Source organism: Schistocerca serialis, chromosome 2, assembly GCF_023864345.2.
Source record: "Schistocerca serialis cubense isolate TAMUIC-IGC-003099 chromosome 2, iqSchSeri2.2, whole genome shotgun sequence".
Taxonomy (NCBI): Eukaryota; Metazoa; Arthropoda; class Insecta; order Orthoptera; family Acrididae; genus Schistocerca; species Schistocerca serialis.
This window is the reverse complement of record NC_064639.1, coordinates 1,081,372,964-1,081,394,216: the sequence shown is the minus strand read 5'-3', so window position 1 is coordinate 1,081,394,216 and position 21,253 is coordinate 1,081,372,964. Positions and strand designations below refer to the sequence as shown.

General features: G+C 44.5%; 1 pseudogene; it reads left to right on the top strand.

Moving 5' to 3' along the window:
* The first annotated feature begins 19,860 nt into the window (after positions 1-19,860).
* LOC126459487 (5S ribosomal RNA) lies at positions 19,861-19,977 on the top strand (annotated as a pseudogene).
* The last annotated feature ends 1,276 nt before the right edge of the window (positions 19,978-21,253 follow it).

Below are 21,253 nucleotides of genomic sequence, written 5' to 3'. Positions count from 1 at the left end.
TAGGAGAGTTGAAATCTCGCGTGTAGACGTATGACGCAAATGACACCCAATCATCTGACCACGTTCGAAATCCGTGAGTTCCGCGGAGCGCCCAATTCTGCTCTCTCACGATGTCTAATGACTACTGAGGTCGCTGATATTGAGTACCTGGCAGTAGGTGTCAGCACAGTGCACCTAACATGAAAAAGGTATGTTTTTGGGGGGTGTCCGGATACTTTCGATCACATAGTGTATATTGCTCTGCAAGTTCGGAAAGACCCCCTTAACGTGGTTTTTTTCCCCATGATATGTCGCCAGAAAGGCTCACAGTTCGAATACACGGTCCGCGTGCCAACGGTTTACGAACAAATTGTTCTTCCCGCGCACCGTTCGCGACTGTAATAGGAAAAAGGACAAGCGACAGTGGTCAACACCGACTCAACGGAAGGCCTCGGCGCTTGTTCGTGACGTCACGTCAGCTAGGCACGGCGAACGCCAGGTCTGTTGCAGGCATACTCATAATGGTGGTGTCTCCCTCTCTGACACAGGAAAATGTGAAACTATTGGCGGTAGTTGACCAACACACATTGTTCTGAGAGATTTCTGCAATCAATTAATTGTGCAATTCATTACACTTCTTATCAAATAGTGTACTCCTGAACTTAAATTTCCACCTGTTTTAAGGATTGACATAGAAAAAGAATATCGTGGTCCAGCAGCGACAGAATTCGTACTTCTTTACCTTATTTGTAAATCTGAGGAAGTTATGTTTGTATTGGGTTGCTTTTACAAGAAACTGGGAACATATTGGTGCTCTTCTTTAGGTATCTTGGTTCACTATGGGGTGAGGAGCACTGAATGTTAATGAAATACCTTGCGATTGTACACGTTGGGGGAGGGGGACAGAAGAAGAGGCAAAAGAGAGATGTTTTATCAAATAAAATTTTTTTTATCTTATAAAGTTTCTCCTTTCAGTTGCAAGAGGGGAATATTTATCTTTTTTAATGTGCATGTTTAAAAAAGTTTAAGCTCAGCAGTATTTTCGATGTATGAAGCTATTTTGTTTCCTGTTTAGAATTCCTTTCGTTGAAAACGACTGTAATCTAATGACTGGCAACAGTTGGACATGTAAATTAGTTCACATTTCCAGTAACGATGTCAAACGAAAACAAATAAATAAATAAAAGAAACAAGTTCATTGTAAGGGGTTGGGGTAAGTTTCGATAGCAAAATGGATCAAGTAAATATAGTTATTTGAATGTAAAATTTCCGAAGCTTGCAATGGGGCAAAGCATCTTTTCATATTGATCTACGTTTGTTTCGACAGGATTCAGTAATACAGAACTATGATCTTCATTTCTAGCTTTACGATAGTAAGAAAATCTTTCATCTAAATAAAACTGCAGAATACAAAACAATAGCAAACTTTTGTCCAAAAATAAGAGATTTATAGTGATAAGCACGCCCAGGCGTTTCTGCCTGCAACAGACCTGGCGTTCGCCGCGCCTAGCTGACGCGACGTCACCAACACGCGCCAAGGCTGAGTCGGTGTTGCAGTGGTACACAGAGTACTCAGTTCTGGACACGCACTGGTTGGTATCTGACTTGGGTCGTTCAAGAACGTGCTTGCTCCATTCGTTTCTGTGAAGCAGTTTTCTCTCTTAGTGTGCAACCTTTTTATATTGGGAGGCATTCGCGACGTCAAACGCAGCCAACCGGAGGGCGGACGATGTCCAGTCAGTCGACATCCAAGGCATTCCGGTGGTTCGGGCCTGCAGCACAGCGCCTGTCAATTATTCAGAGGTTCCGGCAGGCGGCGTTTCCGAATGTGTGTTTGTGGGCAAATATTGACGCGCGTCGCGAGAGACGTAATCTTCGCCTAATTCTCCGGCGCAGGCGGCTGTGCTCCGCCCGACTCTCCAGCTCCCCCTCTTCCCCCAGCCCTGGCTACGTGACCGCGGCGCGCATGTCTCCTTCTTTATTTTTGATGTCGCTCTCGACAAACCCTCAAATATTGACGGCTCAAACACCATTAAGATGCAGGACAGCAGATGCTGGCTTGCGCCGACGCGCCGGCATACGCGTCCGTTTCCTGCGAAACGAGTGCTGTGTGTGTTGTGTATTGCGGTGCGTTACCGAATATTCTTACCTCTTTTTCGTATCAGGAGAAAAAGCACCGAAAAGGGGTAGTGCAATTTGTGTCAATATTATCTTTTGTGGAATCGGCGCCCTCACCTACGAATTCTGACAATTTTGAAAAGTAACAGGCCTGACCGTCTAACAAAAGCAATTTCAAGAAATTACTGATCTGTAAGATTAATTCACTGCTTTTCATACAAGCCGGTAAGGGCTCTTGGAACACGTGATTCACTTGCAGCAGCCAAGGAGGGAGTCCTATAAACGAAATCGGCCGATTACTGCATCCACTAAAACTGGATCTCATTTGAATCCATCGAACCTATTTGTGGCGAACGATTTCCGTAAGCAACGATGTAACTGTGAAACATCCCCTTAGAAAAATTTATGAATGATTGTGCTGATAAACTCCCTTATGTTATTTGATTTTCAAACAGCTGAGCAGAACTGAACGTACTCACACATTTCGCTCTTTACCTATTCTGATCAACACTAAACTGACACACAATATTTTTAGCGCAACGCAATCTGATTTTCAAAAATCTCTACAAAAGAATGGCCCTGACTAACATTAACTATACCTTTCATGAATCACTTACCTCACAAAAATCTTTGTTACTCGAACTACTGCAATATAGCGAGCGCCAATACTGTCAGCTAAATAAAAGATTCTAACTACTGAAGGCACTAACTACTAATAGGCATAGTTAGCAAATGAAAGATTTTGATAGAGAACAAACGATATATTTACTTTAATAGTGTTCAAAAGTCATTATATATATATATATATATATATATATATATATATATATATATATATATATCTGATGGACACACGTCCAGACCATCCGCTCTCAAAACTCCGTCATCTCTCTCCCCACATCCACCACTGCTGGCGGCTCACCTCCAACTGCGCAACGCTACGCGCTGTTCACATCGAACTGCCCAACACTACTATAGCAAATTGCAACAATGCAAACCAGCCACAGACTGCACACAGCACAGCCAGTGAATTTCATACAGAGCGCTACGTGACGTTACCAACATAAAGACCTAAACAGCCTACTTACAACTGCATTCCCAGAATTGACGTAATTATAAAATCACTAGCTGACAAAGCCGGCATTATCCGGGTATTCATTTTGACAGTTCTCTACTAAAAACGGAAAAACGAACTGGTCTTCTAGTGCAATATCGGAAAAATTTCGTTTCCATGTATTCGTGAACACACGTTTGCTAGTATGAAACAGTCGTACAAATGAATATGAATAATCTACAAATCTATAAGTACAGCTGCATCGCGCGTCTACAATGCGATTTTGTAAACGTCTCCATGGCAACGCCTCTTGATGGCTCTACAGGCGGCTATTGTTTGCGCCTACAGCCGTCTGCGCTTCGCAATTGAAAGCTTTCAAAATCAATGCCAGGTATCAGGGATTTCCTTAAGTTGACTCAAATGTAGGAGTGTGTTAGAGCTGACCGTTGTAGCCGAGCGGTTCTAGGCGCTTCAGTCCGGAACCACGCTCCTGCTACGATCGCAGGTTCGAATCCTGCCTCGGGCATGGATGAGTGTGCTTAGGTTAGTTAGGTTTAAGTAGTTCTAAGTCTAGGGGGCTGATGACCTCAGATGTTAAGTCCCATAGTGCTCAGAGCCATCTGAACCGTTTGAGTGTCTCGGAAGGAAAAAATAAATATATTAAAACTTCATGCACGATGCGGTATTTTTCCACATATCTCAGTGTTTATGACGTCATAGCTCTTGAACTATGTGTCGTACTTGTGTAAGTACATCTAGCGGCATTTCTGGATACTGTCTGCGAAACATGTTGCGAATAGTGTTAGTAGCAAAGAAGAAATAAACTTTAACGCCACGCATGATGCTGCAATTTTTCTCGCATCTTAGTGTTCATGACGTGGCACCATGATATTACTTTGTAGGTGTCTTTAGGAGCAAATGTGGATAGTTTCCCAGGAAATTTATAGTGAACAGAGTTACTAGCACAGAAATAATGAATTTATACGTCGCGCATGAAGCAGAGTTTTTCTCTATGATGCGTAAGTGGTACATACGCCGACAGCGACTCTTGCCTGACAGTAAGGGGTGTGCTTACCAGGTTTGGTTGAAATCATATCCAGTGGTTCATGGGAAGATGTGGAAAACACACACACACACACACACACACACACACACACACACACACACACATACATATATATATATATATATATATGCACCACTCACATACATTCATACATTATTATAATATGTAAGGTGTGTCAGAAGAAAAAAAAATTTCATTAACACTAGGAATATATCATTAACATACTGCAACGTAAGGAGTGTAAACACAAGCTTCAAAATTCAATAATGATTTCTTCTGTTATAGCCGGTTTGTCTCTGAAATAATTAGCTACAGTCAAATATCTTGGATTATCCATTCGGTTTTTTTAATGCTTATCTACTACATCTAGCCGAGCGGTCTAAGGCGCTGCAGTCATGGGCTATTCGGCTGGTCCCGGCGGAGGTTCGAGTCCTCCCTCGGGAATGGGTGTGTGTGTTTGTCCTTAGGTTAAGTAGTACGTAAGCTTAGGGACTGATGACCTTAGCAGTTAAGTCCCATAGGATTTCACACAAAAAAATCTACTACATCAATGTGGAAGGGAGAATACCGGTGACGGAGAAACAGTTTCGTTGGAGGAGTACTGAGAAACTGTAAATCATTGACTAAGGATGATGTCTTCGAAACACTATTCCAACATGTTGCAGAGCATCGTGCGGCACCGCAACGGCGTCACGGAGTGCTCTGTGAACTCTCTTGGGAGACGCTACAGAAAAGGAAACACCGAGAGCAGATTTTTGCAGACGAGCTAAGATCGCATCACTTCCCTCCTCTTATATCGCGAACAAATCCTATGACGCCAGTACTAAAGAGATTCAGGCTTACAGGGAGACTCTTTTCTCACGCCAATAAGAACATCTACACCTACATTTCTACATTTATACTCCGCAAGCCACCCAACGGTGTGTGGCGGAGGGCACTTTACGTGCCACTGTCATTACCTCCCTTTCCTGTTCCAGTCGCGTATGGTTCGCGGGAAGAACGACTGCCGGAAAGCCTCCGTGCGCGCTCGAATCTCTCTGATTTTACATTCGTGATCTCCTCGGGAGAAGCAATATATTCGACACCTCATCCAGAAACTCACCCTCTCGAAACCTGGACAGCAAGCTACACCGCGATGCACAGCGCCTCTCTTCCAGAGTCTGCCACTTGAGTTTGCTAAACATCTCCGTAACGCTATCACGCTTACCAAATAACCATGTGACGAAACGCGCTGCTCTTCTTTGGATCTTCTCTATCTCCTCCGTCAACCCGACCTGATACGGATCCCACACTGATGAGCAATACTCAAGTATAGGTCGAACGAGTGCTTTGTAAGCCACCTCCTTTGTTGACGAACTACATTTTCTAAGGACTCTTCCAATGTATCTCAACCTGGTACCCGCCTTACCAACAATTAATTTTATATGAACATTCCACCGGTGAAATTAGTCGAAACCAATGTGTGACTCTTTCATCTACGTTATGGGGTACAACCCGAAGAAGGAGACCGAAATGATCGAAACTTTGCATCAAAGATAAATTCCAGAACGAAAGAATCAGGCATTTTGAAAAGACTGGAGTCGTAAGAAAAACACAATCTTAAACGTTGCGATTAAAATTCCAGAGCAGCCGCACTGAAAATAATCCAGTGACAGATGTTTTTGGAGATAAATCGTGACAACATGCTCTCACCGTTATAGCCTGATGTCAGTCACAAAAAGAATTTGTTATTGTAATATCTTGATCATTAGCAAAATATTCCTTTTGGAAAGGTTATTATTATTATTATTATTAACGTATGGCTTAACAGAACACTCCGAAAATACTAAGACTAGGTGCACATATTTAACACATGGTAATGTACTGAGCGTAAACAAGCGTGAAAATTCTGTAATAGTTATACTATCGCCGGTTTGTCACGCGTAAAATTAACGATAGTCAAATATTTAAGCACCATGTATATACACAACGGATTTACAGCTTATTGTTCAAATTTTACTTGCAGTTCGAAGCATTCAGTGTCATTCACGTTTTCCGACAACCTTTGAAAGTGTGGAGCCGGCAGTTCTCCACAGTAGGTCCTATTGTCTGTTTCTCAGCACCGGTCCCAAACAGTATGTTCACAGTAACTCCACTTCTTCAAGATATTGACAGATGACCTAAACCCCAGTACAACCATTATGCCCCAGGGTAATAGGTACAATGACAGACCTCAATACTTATTTTATCGCCCAAGTGCTTAAAATGCTATAGTTGGCGATTATTCCCTTAAGTGTGAACTAGAAACTAATCACGATTTCCGGCAGAAACGTGAAGTTTAACCTAATCACTGCTTTCGTTTCCATACTAATGATTAATAACAAGAATATGGCGTTCTTCTTAGCATACAGACATCGCGGTCTCTGCGTGTGTAACATTCAAATCTGGAATGCATACTTTTAAAAAGATTTCTGAAAGAAAAATGGTATCGCAGAACCTTCAAGATCCACATTCTTGAATCATTAACCTAATAGTAAATGCCGCTGTGGGGTGCTCGCGTGTCTTAACGATTTATTACGTTCATTCGCTGAACATTATCTTACACTATATGATCAACGGTATCCAGACACCCATTCGTGGACTTTAACATGGGGTGTGTCCACCCTGCACCTTTATGAGGCTTGAATTCTGCTAGGGTTGATTTCAATGAACTATCGGTATGTCTGTGGAGGAATGGCAGCCCATTCTTCCTAAAGAGCGAAAACAGAGAAGATAGTGATGTAGGATGCTGGGGTCTTGAACGAAGTCAGACTCATCCCAAACATCTCTATTGGGTTCAGATTGCGACTCCAGGCAGGCCAGTCCATTTCAGTAATGTTATTGTCCTCTGCCTTATAGATGCTGCTTTATGACAAGGTGCACTGTCATGTTGACACAATCTTCGACTCCGAACTGTTCCTCTTATTACTCAGTATATGATGCCGTAAACTGTGTTCATATCCTATACGGTAACTGTTGTGTCTAGACAAGACAGCCTAGACACAATGAGAGGAAGCCGAAAGGCACGCGCTAAGTTAAAGCAGGATGGCGTGAGGTCTGAAACAGGATATGTAATGAATGCTATAAAGAAAAGTACGTAGCTTCTGGAATACTTAACTTTAATCCATCCTTTTGGTACATCTGGAGATTGTGGCGATACAAGTGAGACTTTTTAGATACATGCAATGTTACTAATGGCGCCTTGCTAGGTTGTAGCCATTGACTTAGCTGAAGGCTATTCTAACTATTGGCTCGGCTAATGAGCAATGCTTCGTCCATGTAGTCGCTAGCAAAGTCGTCCGTACAACTGGGGCGAGTGCTAGTCCGTATCTCGAGACCTGCCTTGTGGTGGCGCTCGGTCTGCGATCACACAGTGGCGACACGCGGGTCCGATATGTACTAATGGACCGCGGCCGATTTAAAACTACCACTTAGCAAGTGTGGTGTCTGGCGGTGACACCACAGTAACACCACCACCTTCGTATGTCACTATTGGCACTACATATTGTAGCAGCTAACGTTCTCCAAGCATTCGTCAAACCCAAAACCTCCCATCGGATTGCCGCAAGGTACATCGTGATTCATCCCTCCAAATCGCTCGTTTCCATTCATTCACTGTCCACTGAAGTCGCTTTCCACACCACCTCGAGAGACGCTTAGAACTGTCACAGAAATGTGAGGCTTATGAAGAGCTGCTACCATTGTACAGCTTTCTTTTTAACTCCCTACGCACTGTCTCTATGCTAGCTACACTGCTGATAGCGTATATAACCCTACTTCTTCCTCTTGGAGTACCGCACCAAGCTGGTTACATTCCATGTCAAACTGAATATGAAATTTGAGCCCAGTAGGATATGGGCAAATGGTGGCGCTGGGACTTCAAAATAAAAAATTTAAAAATTAAAGACAGAAAAAAAACTATCAGCATAACAAAACGTTACATCTTAATGAGAAATTCATTTATTATTTAATACAGGAAGGTTGTTTGCATCAGCCTCTTTAACGCAGTACGTTGGCACATATCATACCGTATTGCGAGGGTGTCCTGATGTCAGTGACTCCAATATAAGTAGAGAGAGAAGTGCCACACTAGCTGTGCTGTTCTTGACGAAGTCCCACGTTGTGGAGTACATGTCCAGGAGCTACCCACCAACCAAGATGGGTGGGGGAAGCGAAACATTGCTTGAAAATGTTTATTTCAGTTATAAATTTGAATTCTCATGTCAAGAGCAGAATACAATCTGTCATATTTCCCCAGGAGAATACAATCTGTCATATTTCCCTTTCAATATGTAGATGTGTTTCTGAACCCTCTCTGGAAGCAAGAAATTTGGATTTCCTTATCAAAATTCCTTCGAAAAATAAAAAAGAAAGAAATACTATCTCAAAACTGTTATGAATTCACATCCTTGAATCAGTAACGTAAGAAAAAAAAATCTTTATTATCCCCTTGTGTTAAGATTATGGTCTTCAATCACACCGTAAATTAATAACATGTACTCTTGACTATGTACAGTGCTAAATGTCTAATTTAATCTGCACCCGTGTTTTAGTCCCCTTGTTTCAAATCACGATAGTAGCTAGTAGCTGTAACAATTCTGTAGCCGGCCGGTGTGGCAGTGCGGTTCTAGGCGCGTCAGTCTGGAACCGCGAGACCGCTACGGTCGCAGGTTCGAATCCTGCCTCGGGCATAGATGTGTGTGATTTCCTTAGGTTAGTTAGGTTTAAGTAGTTCTAAGTTCTAGGGGACTGATGACCTCAGCTATTAAGTCCCATAGTGCTCAGAGCCATTTTTGAACAGTTCTGTAGAGCATACAGTTCATTACTTAGCATGAAATATACCGTGTCTGTTATCTGTGTCTACATCTCCACTCCAGTGCGAGTTTATTGAGGCAGTGCAGTATGACGACGACTGCAACTAATTTTCTGTATGTAATTAAGTTCGAGAAAGTTCCATTCTGAAGAATAACAGAAGTAATAACATACGTTTCTGCATTCAACTTACTACAAAATTAACATCTGAATTGTATCATTGCCAATTTTAAAGCTCTTCTGTCGTCGCTTGGTTGCGTCGTCCCATCCTCTCGTTTCCTCCTGACCGTATCTGATAACAAGTTTTAGGAGACCGTAAGAATGACTACGAAATGAAATACAACATGTGCCCAGCGGGGCAACCAACACATTGGCGATGCTCATAGAAAGATAAAAGTGGAAACGTAAGGTAGAGGAAATAATAGTAATAGCCTGGGGTCGAGGCCGCGACCCAACAGTTCTCCTGCTGTAGGCTGCACCTGCTTTTCTTACCACCTGCCCGCTACGCGCTTGCCTCGCCGCTAACCTGTAGCCCGGAACAACGCCGAAAGATGGAAAGTTCGCGCTGTCAGTACACGTTATCAAGGAATTTGATTCTGAAGCACATCCGTTCGTCAGCGCCGTCTGAATTTTAGTCTTGTGTCTTTTCCTCCTGACAGATTAAAGCTGTGTGCCAGAGAAGGACCAGAACCTGGGACCTTCGCCTATCGCAGACAGTGTTGAAGAGAGGTACTGGCGGAAGTAAAGCTGTGAGGGCAAGTCGTGAATCCTTCATGGGTAGTTCAAACGGTACAACATTTGCCCGGGAAAGGCAAAGATTCCAAGTCCCAGTCCGGCATAAAGTTTTAATTCCCAGGAAGATTCAAATCAGTGCACACTCCGCTGCAGAAAACTCATTCTCGTAACAGGCTGTTGGAAAAACCAATAAACTAAAAAATGAAGCTGAAATCATCTAGTTGGCTAAAACGCTTTCGATACAACTGCAATAGTAGACCGAGGTCACATTGACAGCCAAGATATTTCGGTAATACCTTACATTTTACCTTAGCAATAGTTGAAACACTCCATTTAATTGTATCGCACATCTACATCTACATCCATACTCCGCCAGCCACCTGACGGTGTGCGGCGGAGGGTACCTTGAGTACCTCTATCGGTTCTCCCTTCTATTTCAGTCTCGTATTGTTCATGGAAAGACGGATTGCCGGTATGCCTCTGTGTAGGCTCTAAACTCTCTGATTTTATCCTCATGGTCTCTTCGCGAGATATACGTAGGAGGCAGCAATATACTGCTTGACTCCTCGGTGAATGTATGTTATCGAAACTTCAACAAAAGCCCGTACCGAGCTACTGAGCGTCTCTCCTGCAGAGTCCTCCACTGGAGTTTACCTATCATCTCTGTAACGCTTTCGCGATTACTAAATGATCCTGTAACGAAGCGCGCTGCTAACCGTTGGATCTTCTCTCTCTCTTCTATCAACCCTATCTGGTTCAGATCCCACACCGGTGAGCATTATTCAAGCAGCGGGCGAACAAGTGTACTGTAACCTACTTGCTTTGTTTTCGGATTGCATTTCCTTAGGATTCTTCCAATTAATCTCAGTCTGGCATCTGCTTTACCGACGATCAACTTTATATGATCATTCCATTTTAAATCACTCCTAATGCCTACTCCCAGATAATTTATGGAATTAACTGCTTCCAGTTGGTGACCTGCTATATTGTAGCTAAATGATAAAGGATCTTTCTTTCTATGTATTCGCAGTACATTAGACTTGTTACATTGTTATTCAGTTGCCATTCCCTGCACCATGCGTCAATTTGCGTCAATTCGTTGCAGATCCTCCTGCATTTCGGTACAATTTTTCGTTGTTACAACCTCTCGATATACCACTGCATCATCCGCAAAAAGCCTCAGCGAACTTCCGATGTTATCCACAAGGTCATTTATGTATGTTGTGAATAGCAACGGTCCTACGACACTCCTCTGCGGATCACCTGAAATCACTCTTACTTCGGAAGACTTCTCTTCATTGACAATGACACATGACTAATGCATTGAAAGAATGTAATGAATAATACTCTTAAATTTCAAATTAGTCTTCAGTGACCTCCAGTGTAATACAAATCGCTACAAAACTAAAATATTTACAGGGGGCGTACAAAAATTTGGAAACAGCAAACACTTCACCATGCCTATTACGGTGTAGGAAAACCGTTGGCATTCAAAACATCCTCCAGTCGTCCCGGAGTGGATAAATACAGACGCTGTTTGATTTTCAAGGAAATCTTCTACTATTATTCCTGCAAAACAGTGGCAAGTTCAGATAAGAATGATGGAGGTCGATAACGATCAGATGTTCTTCTCTTCACAGTAGACCATAAAGGCTCAGCAATATTGCGATATGATTATTGTGGTGCCCAAGAGAGACACGAAATTCATTCCAGTCCTCACAAAAGCTCTCCTGGACGATGCGAGCTGTGTGAACATGGGTCCTGTCGTTTCGGAACACCGCAACACCAGCGTGGAACAGGTAGTGCACCATCAGCCATAATGGTCCCCATGTAATACCACGACATGGCTGCCGAAATCATCACCGAACCACTGCCACTTTCACCCTCGGCAGCAACCAGTCTGCATCCTAGGCTAGGGACGGCGAAAACACACAACTCGGCCAAAAGTTGGAAACAATGTGAAACAGGACTCATCCGAACAAATGACTCTCTTCCATTGTCCCACAGTCCTTGTCTTACGGCTTCGGCTACAGCCAATAACATCACTGATGAGTGATTCTGGAATTCCATTTCGCCCTGCACTTCCTTGCTTATGGACCGCATTTCGAGAGCGACATTGAGTTCTGCGGTGGCTTTTGCAGCTGTCGTCCTCTTATTTTTCGTCACAGTCCTCTTCTGAGACCGTCGAGTGATCACTCGATCACTCAACACATACTTTCGTCCGCGTTGTAACTTGGCGGATGACGTTTTTTCGCTTTCCGTATACATGGTATAATTTCGGTACGGTGCCTCTTGAAACATCAAACTCTTCGGTTCCCTTAGCTACACTTCGGTTCCTTTGGCACACTATCCGATCCCCGACAATTTGCCCATGTTCGACTTCACTTGGCTCTGACATAGTGCACTCACTAGAACACAGAACACTGTTCTGACTGGGACTGACAGCTGCAACGTATTGACAACATCGCACCGGTGCCGTTAATGTACAATTACACCATCGCCACGTGCAGGCTTGGCCAACATCTGGATTTATGTTCAAGCCTGCATTTCTCGCAGTGTTTCCATTTTATTTATTTATTTTGTGTCATCATTCTTCTGACTAGTTTGATGCGAATTCCTCTCTTATGCAAACTTCTTCACCTTAAAGTAGCACTTGCAACCTATGTCCTCAACTATTTCTTAAATGTTTCCAATTTCTGTTTTCTTGTACAGTTTTTACCCTCTACAACTACCTCTAGTACCACGGAAGTCATTCCGTGATGTCTTAACAGCTGTCCTACCATCCTTCCCTTCTTCTTGTCAGTATTTTTCATATATTTCTTTCCTCGCCGATTCTGCGGAGAAGCTCCTCATTCCTTACTTTATCTGTCCACCTTATTTCAAGTATTCGTCTGTATCACCAAACCTGAAATACTTCGATCCCCTTCTTTTCTGCTTTTCCCGCGGTTCATGTTTCACAACCATACCGTGCTGTGTTCCAGACGTACGTTTTCAGAAATTTCTTCTTAAATTAAGGCCTATATTTGATACTAGTAGACTTCTCTTGGCCAGGAATGCCCTTTTTGCCAGTGCTAGTCTGTTTTTAACGTCCTCCTTGCTCCATCCGTCATAGGTTATTTTGCGGCCTAGGTAGCTGAATTCCTTAACTTCATCTACTCCGTGATCACAAATTCTAATGTTAAGTTTATCGCTGTTCTCATTTTTGCTGCTTTTCATTACTTTCGTCTTTCTTCGATTACTCTCAGTCCGTATTCGGTACACATTAGACTGTTCATTCAAATTCAGCAAATCCTGTAATTTTTCTTCTCTTTCACTCAGGATAGCAACGTGATCAGCGAATCTTATCGTTCACATACTGTCACCTTGAACTTTAATTCTAATCTTGAACCTTACTTTTATTTTCGTCATTATCTCTTCGACGTATAAATTGAACAGTAAGGGCGAAAGACTATATCCCTGTATTACATCCTTTTGAAACCGAGCACTTCGCTCTTGATCTTCGACTCTTATTGTCCCCTCTCGGCTCTTGTACATATAGTATATAACCCGTCTTTCCCTGTAGCTTACCTCTATTTTCCACGGAATTTCGACCATCTTGCAACATTTGACACTCGTGAACGCTTTTTCCATGTCGACAAACCCTATGAACGTGTCTTGATTTTTCTTTAGTCAAGTTCCATTATCAACCATTATGTCAGAATTGCCTCTCTGGTGCCTTTACCTCTCCTAAAGCCAAACTGATCTTCTTGTAAGACGTCCTCTATTTCCTATTCCATTCTTCCCTATATTATTTTTGCCGCGCGCGGTAGCCGAGCGGTTTGAGGCGCCTTGCCTCGGTTCACGCGGCTACCCCCGTCGGAGGTTCGAGTCCTCCCTCGGGCATAGGTGTGTGTGTTGTCCTTAGCGTAAGTTAAGTTAAATTAAGTAGTGTGTAAGCCTAGGAACCGATGACCTCAGCAGTTTGGTCCCATAGGAACTTACCACCAATTTCCACTATACTATTCTTGTCAGCAACTTGGATGCATGAGATGTTAAACTGATTGCGCCATAATTCACGCACTTGTCGGCTCTTTCAATCTTCGGAATCTTGTGGATGATGTTTTTTCGAAATTCAGCAGCATTATTGTCAGACTCACACTCTACGCACCAACGTGAGTAGTCGTCTTGTATCCATTTTCCACAATGACTTTAGAAATTCTGATGGAATGTTATCTGTCCCTTCTGCATTATTCGATATTAAGTTTTCCAAACCTCTTTTAAATTCTGATTCTAGTGCTGAATCCCATATCTCTTCTATATCAACTCCTGTTTCTTCTTCTATCACGGCATCAGAAAGTCTTCCCCTCACAGAGGCCTTCAATTTACTCTTTCCACCTATCCGCTCTCTCCTCTGCATTTAACAGTGGAATTTCCATAGTACTCTTAATGTTACCACCCATGCTTTTAATTTCACTAAAAGTTGTTTGACGTTACTGTATGCTGAGTCATTCCTTCCGACAAACATTTCCTTTTCGATTTCATCACATTTTTTATCCAAATATTTCGCTTTAGCTTCTCGGCAGTTCCTATTTACACTCCTGGAAATTGAAATAAGAACACCGTGAATTCATTGTCCCAAGAAGGGGAAACTTTATTGACACATTCCTGGGGTCAGATACATCACATGATCACACTGACAGAACCACAGGCACATAGACACAGGCAACAGAGCATGCACAATGTCGGCTCTAGTACAGTGTATATCCACCTTTCGCAGCAATGCAGGCTGCTGTTCTCCCATAGAGACGATCGTAGAGATGCTGGATGTAGTCCTGTGGAACGGCTTGCCATGCCATTTCCACCTGGCGCCTCAGTTGGACCAGCGTTCGTGCTGGACGTGCAGACCGCGTGAGACGCCGCTTCATCCAGTCCCAAACATGCTCAATGGGGGACAGATCCGGAGATCTTGCTGGCCAGGGTAGCTGACTTACACCTTCTAGAGCACGTTGGGTGGCACGGGATACATGCGGACGTGCATTGTCCTGTTGGAACAGCAAGTTCCCTTGCCGGTCTAGGAATGGTAGAACGATGGGTTCGATGACGGTTTGGATGTACCGTGCACTATTCAGTGTCCCCTCGACGATCACCAGTGGTGTACGGCCAGTGTAGGAGATCGCTCCCCACACCATGATGCCGGGTGTTGGCCCTGTGTGCCTCGGTCGTATGCAGTCCTGATTGTGGCGCTCACCTGCACGGCGCCAAACACGCATACGACCATCATTGGCACCAAGGCAGAAGCGACTCTCATCGCTGAAGACGACACGTCTCCATTCGTCCCTCCATTCACGCCTGTCGCGACACCACTGGAGGCGGGCTGCACGATGTTGGGGCGTGAGCGGAAGACGGCCTAACGGTGTGCGGGACCGTAGCCCAGCTTCATGGAGACGGTTGCGAATGGTCCTCGCCGATACCCCAGGAGCAACAGTGTCCCTAATTTGCTGGGAAGTGGCGGTGCGGTCCCCTACGGCACTGCGTAGGATCCTATGGTCTTGGCGTGCATCCGTGCGTCGCTGCGGTCCGGTCCCAGGTCGACGGGCACGTGCACCTTCCGCCGACCACTGGCGACAACATCGATGTACTGTGGAGACCTCACGCCCCACGTGTTGAGCAATTCGGCGGTACGTCCACCCGGCCTCCCGCATGCCCACTATACGCCCTCGCTCAAAGTCCGTCAACTGCACATACGGTTCACGTCCACGCTGTCGCGGCATGCTACCAGTGTTAAAGACTGCGATGGAGCTCCGTATGCCACGGCAAACTGGCTGACACTGACGGCGGCGGTGCACAAATGCTGCGCATCTAGCGCCATTCGACGGCCAACACCGCGGTTCCTGGTGTGTCCGCTGTGCCGTGCGTGTGATCATTGCTTGTACAGCCCTCTCGCAGTGTCCGGAGCAAGTATGGTGGGTCTGACACACCGGTGTCAATGTGTTCTTTTTTCCATTTCCAGGAGTGTATTTCGTTCCTAAGTGACTTTTATTTCTTTATTTCCCTGAACAATTTTCGTCTATAAAACGAAGTATTTCATCTGCCATCCATGATTTTTTCGTAGTTACCTTCTTAGTACCTATGTTTTTCTTTCCAACTTCTGTGATTGCCGCTTTTACAGATGTCCCTTCCTCTTCAACTGAACTGCCTACTCAGCTATTCCTTGCCGCAATATCTCCTCAGAGAACTTTAAGCGTATCTTTTTATTCCTTAGAACTTCCGTGTCCCATTTCTTCGCGCATTCATTCCTCCTGACTACTCTCTTAAACTTCAGCCTACTCTTCATCACTACTAAATTGTGATCTGAATCTATATATGCTCCCGGGAACGCCTTAGAATCCAGTAGCTGATTTCCTAATCTCTGCCTAATCATGATGTATTCTGACTGAAATCTTCCCGTATCTCCCGGCCCTTTTCCAAGTATACCCTCTCCTCTTGTGATTCTTGAACAAAATATTCGCTATTACTATCTGAAATTTATTGTACAACTCAATTAGTCTTTATCCTCTCTCATTTCTAGTTCCAAGTCTCCCGTAACCCTTTCTTCTACCCCTTCCTCTACAACCGAATTCCAGTCCCCCATGACTATTACATTTTCACCCTCCTTTATCTATTGAATACCTGTTTAATATCCTTATATACTTTCTCTGCCTCTTCATCTTCGGCTTCCGACGTCGCATGTATACCTGAACTGCTGTTATCGGCGTTGGATGCTGTCGATTCTGTGAGAACACCGTTATCACTGAACTATTCAGAGTGAATACTACACTCATCTGACCAGAAATCCTGATCTTCTTTACATTTCACTTCAATGACCCCTACTATATCTGGGTTGAGCCTTAGCATTTCCCTTTTCAGTTTTTATAGCTTCCCTATCACGTTCAAACTTCTGACATTCCACGCACCGACTCGTGGAACGTTATTCTTTAGTTGGTTATTCTATTTTTCTTCATGGTCGTCTTTCCCTTGGCAGTCCCCAGTCCTCTTCCGCAGATCCGAATGGGAGACTAGTTGGGAATCTTTTGCCAATAGGGAGATCATGATGACACTTTTTCAGTTACAGGCCACGCTCTGAGTCTGTATTGCAGTGGTTTCCATTGCCTTCTACATTCTCATGCCGTTGATCACTGCTGATCCTTACGCCTCTGGGGGCAGTTTCCCACCGCAGGGGCAAAAGAGTGCCCTGAACGTCTGTCCGCTCCTCCGCCCTCTTTGACAACGCCACAGGTTGTATGAGGGTGACTTTTTATGGTGGAAGTCTTGGTCCGCCATTGTGATGATTTTTATTCAGAATCTGAGTTGTGGCGGGGTTCGAACCCGGAACACAGGACGTTTTGATTACTAATCAAAGACGCTACCTCTAGATCTCAGGGCTAGAGGTCTGTATGTTTGTCCAAACCCTGTATTTCACAGAACAGTCACTGTTTGCGATCGGTTCTTCATTGCAACGTTTCGTTTCTCTGCTGGTGTGAGACCACTAAGCGTGTAATAGCTTCGCAATCCACAGCGTTATCACAATGGTGTTAAGGAAGAGAGAGAGGGACTTTGCGTCATAAGGTCGAATAAACTGTATCATAACCTTTACTGGGCATTAGTAGCCCACAGTAATTCATTCGTCGACATTTCATAGATAACGGAACACATTTTTTTCTCAATAACGCATCACAGTGTGAAATGGAATTGTCAAAGAAATTGTAAACATGTCCGTCACTCTCACAAGGAGCTGGGGTGCCCAGCGCAATTCAGCAGTGTTTGCCGTCGAGTGATAGATCATTCCGAGTGTGTCGCAATATTTGCGTCGATATATCACTGGCGAGGGCCGGCGATAACGCTGCTCTGTCACCCCTTGACAACTTGATAAGCGGAATTACTATCCACTAAACACTGTAAAGCCGGAAACAGCTGGGGCTGATGACAGCAGCGGGGGGGTAGGTCTCTGTTGACATTCCGAGTAAACTAGTTTCTCGCGGCGTTCGGTGTAGACAGGTTTTGAGATTCCCACGTAAAAAAACTGCGCGTATGTTCCAGTAGGCACTTTGGTGGTATAGGCAATGATAATGTCACCTTGGCGTCCAGCCAAGTCCTACTGCTCGCTGCAGCTGTAACCTTTATAGACGGGCGCCTACTAAAGTAGCTGAGGCTTTCCAAATGGTTCAAATGGCTCTAAGCACTATGGGGCTTAACATCTGAGGTCATCAGTCCCCGAGACTTAGAACTGCTTAAGCCCAACTAACCTAAGGATATCACACGCATCCATGCCCGAGGCAGGATTCGAACCTGCGATCGCAGCAGCAGCGCGATTCCGGACTGAAGCGCCTAGAACCGCTCGGCCACTGCGGCCGGCGGCTTTCCAGAGTTGACTGAGGATTAGGCAACCCCTGACTACATGTGCACTTAACATCAGATCACGGTTCCTAATTGTGGGTAGCCTCCGTGAATAAGAAATGAGACATATTTGTCCTACAGTAACATCGTTGCTCAAATTTTTCTTGCTTCCGATCGACTAATGATCTCTGTTTTCGCTCGTGTGCAAAACTGCGTACCTAACTTAGAAAATAGAAGTGATCCTCTATTCTAAATGTGTGTCTAACCTTCTGATGAGTAAATATATCATTACGTCCTTCTGCGAAGATGTTTGTTTTCGATGCTTCTTCACCTTTAATGGTAAGGAATGGTATTATTCCTTCCTTCTTCTCTTTGTGGCTGTTTCTCATAGAGTTTGCAGATTACTGAAGCAATAGTGAGTTTTGAAAGAAATCAATCGTTTTGTCGTCTACAGTGTTGCTGTACATCTTCACAACCATCTACATTAGTATCTACATCTATATTGTTCAAGTCATTGTAAAGTACGTCACTTAATCGCATTTCCCTTCGCTACATTCAAAAATGGTATTTTTGAGAGAAGCCACGATAGCCGTAAAGGCAGTCTGCAGTTGAATACGACGCACCAACAGCTTATAATATTCCTCACCTCACAGTGTCAGACATACGCCATCTGATCTAAAGTGTCCGAACACCCCTACGCAAAGCGGAAGTGGCCACAAGATGTCATGAGAGATGGACCCGCCAGCATAAAAGAAGACGGAGAATATTTTCAGTACAGAAGCAGTAACAGTGCGATGTGACGGCTGGGGGAGCTCGGTTACTTCGGTCGTGGAATAATCATTGGATGTCAAAAAAATGGCTGTGAGCACTACGGGACTCAACTTCTGAGGTCATTAGTCCCCTAGAACTTAGAACTACTTAAACCTAACTAACCTAAGGACATCACACACATCCATGCCCGAGGCAGGATTCGAACCTGCGACCGTAGCAGTCGCGCGGTTCCGGACTGAGCGCCTAGAACCGCTAGACCACCGCGGCCGGCAATCATTGGATGTCACTTGAGTAACAGATCAATCAGCGATACTTCATCCTTCTAAAGCTGCCAGATGGAGATGTCACTGTGAAGTGGAAAGGCGAAGGAACAGCCGTAGCTAAATCAAAATGAGACAGACGTCATATACTGACGGACAAGGACCATCGATTACTGCGGAGGGTGATTATGAAAAATTGGATGCAATCAGAGGAAGGAATCCAAAGAGCAACCGGCAGGTCCAGCTAGCAAAATAACTGTATGTAGGGAGTTAAAAAACAGTTCTCACACGCCACACATTTCTGATGTCAACGCCGGCCGCAGTGGCCGAGCGGTTCTAGGCGCGTCAGTCCGGAAACGCGCGACTGCCACGGTCGCAGGTTCGAATCTTGCCTCGGGCAAGGATGTGTGTGATGTCCTTAGGTTAGTTAGGTTTAAGTAGTTCTAAGTTCTAGGGGATTGATGACCTCAGATGTTAAGTCCCATAGTGCTCAGAGCCATTTGAACCATTTGAATCTGATGCCAACGCTAATCGACGCCTGAGGTGGTATAAAGATAGATGTCACTGGACAGTGAATGACTGGAAACGAATGCTTTGGAGTACTGAATCATGTTATAGCCAGCGGCGCTCCGATGGAAGGGCTTGGGTTTGGCGAAGGCCTGGAGGACGTTACCTCCGATCATGTATATCGTATCGCTAACAGCCTTGCCGCAGTGGTAACACCGGTTCCCGTCAGGTCACCGAAGTTAAGCGCTGTCGGGCTGGGCTAGCACTGGATGGGTGACCATCCGGTCGGCCGAGCGCTGTTGGCAAGCGGGGTGCACTCAGCCCTTGTGAGGCAAATAGGAGCTACTTGTTGAGAAGTAGCGTCTCCAGTCTCGTAAACTGACTTAGGGCCGGGAGAGCGGGGTGGTTACCACATGCCCTTCCATATCCACATTCAGTGACGCCTGTGGGCTGAGGATGACACGGCGGCCGGTCGCTACGATTGGGCCTTCCAAGGCCTGTTCGGACGGAGTTTATATACTCGTATAGTGCCAACAGTGAAGTATGAAGGAGCTGGTGTTACGGTATAATGATGCTTTAATGGGTACGATGTGGCTCCCTTACTGGGCTTACGCTGCATTTTGCAGCACAATGTACTGCGTGCAGTAGAAGAACAGTTCGGAGCCAATGATTGTCCGAACAGGCCTTGGAAGACCCAGTCGTACCGACCGGCCGCCGTGTCATCCTCAGCCCATAGGCATCACTGAATGTGGATATGGAGGGGCATTTGGTCAGCACACCCTGTCATAAAGCAGCAGTTACGAGGTGATCGTTAGTGGACCATAACGATCCTGAAATGGACTGGCCCGCCCAGTTTCCCAAATGGAAGAGTTCTGAGATGCATTGGGACGTCGGTTTCGCTCCAGACGCCAGCGTCCAACACCAGTTCCTTCTCCAGCTTCGGTTCTTTAGGAAGAATGCGCTGTCATTCCTCCAGATATTCAGACCCCAGTGTCCCAAGCAGAGTTCAGCCTGTGATAAAGGAGAGGGGTGGACACATCCCATATTAATGTGTTTGGGTACTGTTCATCAGGTAATGTATACCTTGCATGTAGGATTTTCGTTTGAAAAATCTTTAACTGAACGCCACTAATTTAACTGACATCCATTACGGATAAAATAATGTTAAGGTTTGAAATACTAAACGTTGCTGTATCTCTAACGAGATTAACACTTGTAACAGACTGTACTCTTCTTAAAAACTTTGAAATTGAAGATCGTGCACTTATCTGATTCATCTTCGACCAATTCTTTAATCTGTGTCAACAGCCTAATATTACAACGGTCTTATGTGCAACTCTGCGCTTAGCAGTTAATGAATTTATAATTTATATTCATTAAAGATGATGCAGAGGTTTGGCTCACCACGCTGTCTGCAGAGAGAGTTAGTATTTGCTACCCTCAATTTGATAAATGGAGATGGCTACCTAATAAAATAAAATTAATAGTACCGAAGGAAATAACAACCAACAGTGTTAAAAGAAATTTTTCTGTGTATTTAGGTAAATTCCACCGAAATTTTGTTGTTTGCATTTGAACCAA